Source organism: Panthera tigris, chromosome A1, assembly GCF_018350195.1.
Source record: "Panthera tigris isolate Pti1 chromosome A1, P.tigris_Pti1_mat1.1, whole genome shotgun sequence".
NCBI lineage: Eukaryota > Metazoa > Chordata > Mammalia > Carnivora > Felidae > Panthera > Panthera tigris.
The window spans coordinates 168,778,338-168,784,337 of NC_056660.1; positions in this window are offsets into that span (position 1 = coordinate 168,778,338).

The following is a 6,000-nucleotide window of genomic DNA, read 5'->3' on the forward strand; positions in this document are numbered from 1 at the left end:
GGTGATAAAGTATTGCAATGAAATACTAAGACCAATAATGTCACAGTGAAACTGCACTTTCTCTCTTTCGCCACCATCTTTTCATCTGTGTGAATAGTACTTTCTGTTATAGATATGGATCATCACTGAGGTGACCAGGCAAAATAAAATCACATCCAGGTTGTTGCTTTTTTTTTTTTGGTGGGGGGGGGTATTATTTATCAAGTAAATGTCTCAGAGTACAGGTCTTATTTATACATTCTGTATTAATGAAATAATTAATTATATCATTACCACTAACTCATTTGGCCAATTTCTTGTTATGAACTTGCAACATTTTCTGATTATCAAATACTTTCAAGCATTACATAAATAATTTCCAATTGAGCAGGTCTTAAGGAACTCTGATGCAGTACCAAACATCACTTGTAATGTTTTTTCTTCGTTAGATGGGTAGAAAGTTTTGTGCTATTGCTGAAAAGCAACCTGGTGGATTCACTTTACTGCATCTAGAAAGAATTCAGCCTCATACTGTGGTTTTAAAAATATAAAATAAATAAAATGCACAAAATGAGAAGCATTTCCATGAGTAATTTCACACATGCTGCTAAGTACTGCAGAGTATTGCCAAGACTGGCCTTTAATCTCTATGGGAGCCAAAACAGCTGTAAACTCTCATTTGCTGTCAAATGTCTTTTTCAGGGTTATTAGCAAAGACAGGAGATAAGAAATCCTTCCAAGTTATCTTACTTTATTTTTTGACCTGTTTTTATTATCATCACCACTTTATATCTGTTGATAGCTCAAATGTGCCTATTTCACCAGGCCCAAGCAACATTATGAAGTGGGATTCATGAGGTTTTGGTGTTTTCCTCACTCTGCTTTCTAGGTTCTCACCTACATTTTCTCCCAGCAAGTTTCTGGCCCTCCAAACCCAGCTCCTGCCCTCTCTGTCCAAGCCACTTTTTAACAATTTTAAGGACATATTCTCAGCAAAATGCAGACCAGTGTGATCTACTGACCCACATTCATGGGTCCTCATGTTATATCTCTCAGGTAAGGATCTTACATGAGAGACTGGACCTAAAAGAGTAAAGCTAAGCTGTAGAGAAATCAGACTTACTAAAGTTGTCCATCTCCTGAGTGGGGGTCCACTTCTAGATCATTAGCAGGCTCTGAGTGTATTCTAGCTTTTCTTCCTCTAGAGCTCCCCAGATATGCTTTGCAGTATTACTGGATTCCTGTACCCTCACTTGCATCACCCTGGGCAAAAACCGATTCTACTCTACAGTGTACCAACTTTACTGATATCCCCCTAGTGCTGGAAACACCCTCCTAGTTTTAAAACCCTTTAGAATTTGTAAGGAATAATAATTCCCACTGTTAACTGTGTGAGGGTAGGATGGGTGAGGTGGGGGGGGGGGCTAGTATCAGTGGTCTGTTGGGCCTGGAGAGCTGATTGGTAAACTTTCAGGAATTTTGAGAGCCAAGTGACATGACCTTGGCAGTTTACAATCAGCCACAGGTGGAACAATTTACACCATGAATTGGCAAATGCAATACCAATTAGTGTCACCACCCCCAGCTGGTGTGGAAAGAGCTGGGATTGGCATGAATAATAAGCAGCAGTAGTATTTCCTCACCATACCATAAACTTTGTGTGTCTAGTTGTTCTGTATCTACATTGCTCATTCTTATATCCTCCTTGCCTGGAGCATGTTAGGTCTTCACTAAGTGTTTATTGAATGAATGAATGAATGAATGAATGAGCAAGTTGGAGACATGGGATTTTTTATATAGTAAGTACATGTTCTGGTGTTTGCTGAAATGTCAAAAAAAGTCCAGGCCTAGTCCATCCTGACCCCTCTTTAACTACCAGTTTAGAGGTTCCTATGGTAACTGCCTCCTAGCCTACTCCTCCTGTCACTTTTATTCTTGTAACTAGAGCTCCGACCATTTCCTGTACTCCCTACCTCACACCCATTACCTCACCCATTTTTTTCTGCCCCACAGGTTCATGGATATCCTACAGATATGTTCCCAAAAAGTTAGGAAGAAAGAATAAAAGAACACTGTCTTAGTCTGTTCAGTCTACTATACTAAATTACCACAAATTGAGTAACTTATAAGCAACAGACATTTATTCCTCATGGTTCTGGAGGCTGGGAAGTACAAGATCAAGGCACCAGCAGAACCCTGAAGGGGTCTCTTTTATAAGGGCTCCACCCTCATGACCTAATCACCCCCCCAAAGCCCCATCTCCTAATGCTGTCACACTGGGAATTACATTTTGGGGGAATATAAACATTCACTCCATAACATTAACTTTTCATAAAACCCGACTTTTAGTCTCAGCTCAGCCACATGATATCTATGTAACCTCAGGAGAACATGTAATCTCTCAAGTCTTTGGTATTTCCATGTGTGAGTTATTAGTACTACTATACCTGATTCAGTGAGTTCATGAGGATCAAAGAAGGTGATGCACATAAGAAGGCTTTGCAAACTGTAAAGTGCTCTATAAATGTAAATTTTTGTTAAAGGTAGCCAGATAGAATGAAATAATTGTTGACTTCAGAAACAGCAAAAATTGGATTTTAAACCCATCTCTGTACTTCCTACCTCTTTGACCTTAAGCAAGAGTTTTAACTTTTCCTCAGCCTGTTTTCTCCTCCATAAAATGAGAACAATGACATCTAACAGGTTTATTGTTAGTCTTAAACGAAATCATATGGGAAAAGGGCCTATCACAGTGTCCCAATAGTGTCTCCTCCCTTTTCCAACTTTCTAGCTCACATGTCTTTGGGAGGATATTCTCCTTGCTATTAGTCTACCTTTAAGTTTCCGTTGCTGTCAAGGGACAAAAATTTAGATCTTATTGGTCAAGAGAGAAAGGTGTAGTGCCAGGTCACCTGGCTTGAAATCTTGCCTCAGCTACTTGGTAAGCCTGTGATTTTGAAAAAGTCACTAAACTTCTCTGGGTCTCCATTGTTTTTTGTTTGTTTGTTTGTTTGTTTGTTTGTTTCACTTATTATAGTACCTATCTGGCATGGTTAACCATCCCAACTTCTTTGAGACTAAGGAGGTCACTGGGACACAGGATTTTCAGTGTGTAAACCAAGAAAGTCGCAAGCAAATGATGATGAGCTGGTCACTTCCATATCTGCCTCACAGGATTGTAATGAGGATGAAGGGAGCTGTACATGTGAACTACTTAGCTGCATGCAGTTAGTAGGTACTATGCGGGACCTTTAGTTATCACTCTTATTTCTCCAGATACATTCCTTTGGTTCAAAAGTTGAAAAGAGAGACATTTTTTTTTAAATTTTTTTAATGTTTTTATTTATTTTTGAGAAATAGAGCGAGTGGGAGATGGGCAGAGAAAGAGAGGGAGACACAGAATGTGAAGCAGGCTCCAGGCTCCAAGCTGTCAGCACAGACCCCAATGCAGGACTTGAACCCACAAGCCATGAGATCATGACCTGAACTGAAGTTGGACGCTTAACCGAATGAGCCACCCGGGTTCCCCTGAATAGAGAGATTTGAGGGCACAGTGACACACTGTTAGAGATGTTCAGGAATAGAAAGCTGACCGCAGCTGCCTGCCCAGGCCTGCTGCTGACTTGTTCTGAAATATCCTCAGGTTCACAAGGTGAGAGGCAAAGGGGGGCCACGCCAACCATTGATCTCATGACTGTCCTTCTCGTCACTTTGAACTTGTTGCTTAAAGGGAGGAGAGAGGTCAGGGGAGAAAACAACTACCTGACTGTCGATTCTTCTGGTGAGGACTGACCAAGGCCTGGATGGTGAGGGGAAATGAAGCCGGGGATGGGTTTCAGTCCAGCTTTCCCTATCCTGGCTCTGAATAGGGCCAGCAGGGGCCCTGGGCTGTATTTTTGATGATGGATATTGGACACTATTGTGGAAACTTATTAATTCTGAGCTTCTCCCTGGGTCTGAAATCAGGCTGCCTGGGTTCCTGTGTGCCTCTGCCCCCTGCTAGGTTGCTGACTTTGGATAAGTGATATAACTTCTCAGTTCCTTCACCTGTGAAACATATGATTACAGGATCAACACCATGAAAATGTTGCAGGAATTAAATGAGATAATCCATGTAATGAAGTTTGCTCACTGGCGTAAGGGAAACTCTTGATCATTATTCCCCTCAGTGACCATTTACATACAGGGGTGTTGAGGGGACATGAGGACTCTGTGGTGTTGTTTCATAGCTATGCTTATATCTGCAGATACTAAAGGCTTCTATTTAGCTAACGAAACTAACATATATTTACTCACTCATTCTTAGCCCATCTCTGAAATCAGAATGTTAAAAGTGAGACTAAATATTTTTCTAGGCCTAATGCTAGTTGAAATGGAAGTCATGTGTGGTTTCTCTGCCTTGTTAAGAGTTTGTTTGCTTTTTGTCAATAACCAATACGAATTTAAAATCTGTGCTTCTGAAAGCTGGTTCCAGGAATTGGGGTTTTGTGTGTCATCAGTTCTCTCAGAAAGAATGCCAGAAATGAACATCAAACAATAAAATTATATCTTGCAAGTTTAATTGCTTACATGTTTACTCAAATCACGTTTCAGACCAATAACATTCCCAATCCCCCCTCTTATCAATGTTTCAGAAGCAGTTTTAATGGTGATAAGGAAGTCAAACAATGCCTTAAAATCCTGGTTCTATTTTCCCTTCCTTTGTGCTCTACTGGGTTTGGCTGTCTGGCATTCTCTAGTGTTTTTCCATGCAGAAGATCTTGTTCTTGGAAGCACAACGCAAGGCAAGCCTTCCTCCTTCAGACAGACTGGTGCTGGCAGAATTCCCTGGGCTGCTCCCTCTCTCTCCTACATGCTCCGTACATAACAGAACAAACTAAGGGTCTCTAGTAAAGCTCCAGGGCCCAGATCATACTACCAAGAATAGCCCTCTGCACTCTTCTCTCACATAATACTACTCCTCCATAACAGGCCTTCAGGTCACATCACTGGTGGTGGCGGAGGGGGAAGGGTTTGAATCACAAAAGGGAAAAATCTTCTGGCCTTATGCTGCATGGTCTTCCCAGAGAGCACTGATACGCATCGTTAATTTGATGTTCCAGTATAAATAGCCAGGGAAAAAATATAAAAATTTTGTGTATTATGATCCTTGCCAAACTGTACCCTCTGAGTAAATGTAGCCCAAAATATATTTTAAAGGTAATTTTAATAATCAGTCCCATTTCTGTCTGAATTTCCTCTAGCCCCAGGGATGCTCAACTTGTGGTCTGAAGGTCAAAGACTGTCTCTGAAGTTTATGGCATCTTAGTTTTAAAAACTAGATCCTAAAGTCTGGGATTGTGATGCTTCCTGCTTTGGTCTTCTTCTTCAAAATTACTTTGGCTATTCGGGGCCTTTTGTGGTTCCATATGAATTTTAGGATTGCTTGTTCTAGTTTCGAGAAGAATGCTGGTGCAATTTTGATTGGGATTGCATTGAATGTGTAGATAGCTTTGGCTAGTATTGACATTTTGACAATATTTATTCTTCCAATCCATGAGCATGGAATGTTTTTCCATTTCTTTATATCTTCTTCAATTTCCTTCATAAGCTTTCTATAGTTTTCAGCATACAGATCTTTTACATCTTTGGTTAGATTTATTCCTAGGTATTTTATGCTTCTTGGTGCAATTGTGAATGGGATCAGTTTCTTCATTTGTCTTTCTGTTGCTTCATTGTTAGTGTATAAGAATGCAACTGATTTCTGCACATTGATTTTGTATCCTGCAACTTTGCTGAATTCATGTATCAGTTCTAGCAGACTTTTGGTGGAGTCTATCGGATTTTCCATGTATAATATCATGTCATCTGCAAAAAGGGAAAGCTTAACTTCATCTTTGCCAATTTTGATGCCTTTGATTTCCTTTTGTCGTCTGATTGCTGATGCTAGAACTTCCAACACTAAGTTAAACAACAGCAGTGAGAGTGGACATCCCTGTCGTGTTCCTGATCTCAGGGAAAAAGCTCTCAGTTTTTCCCCAT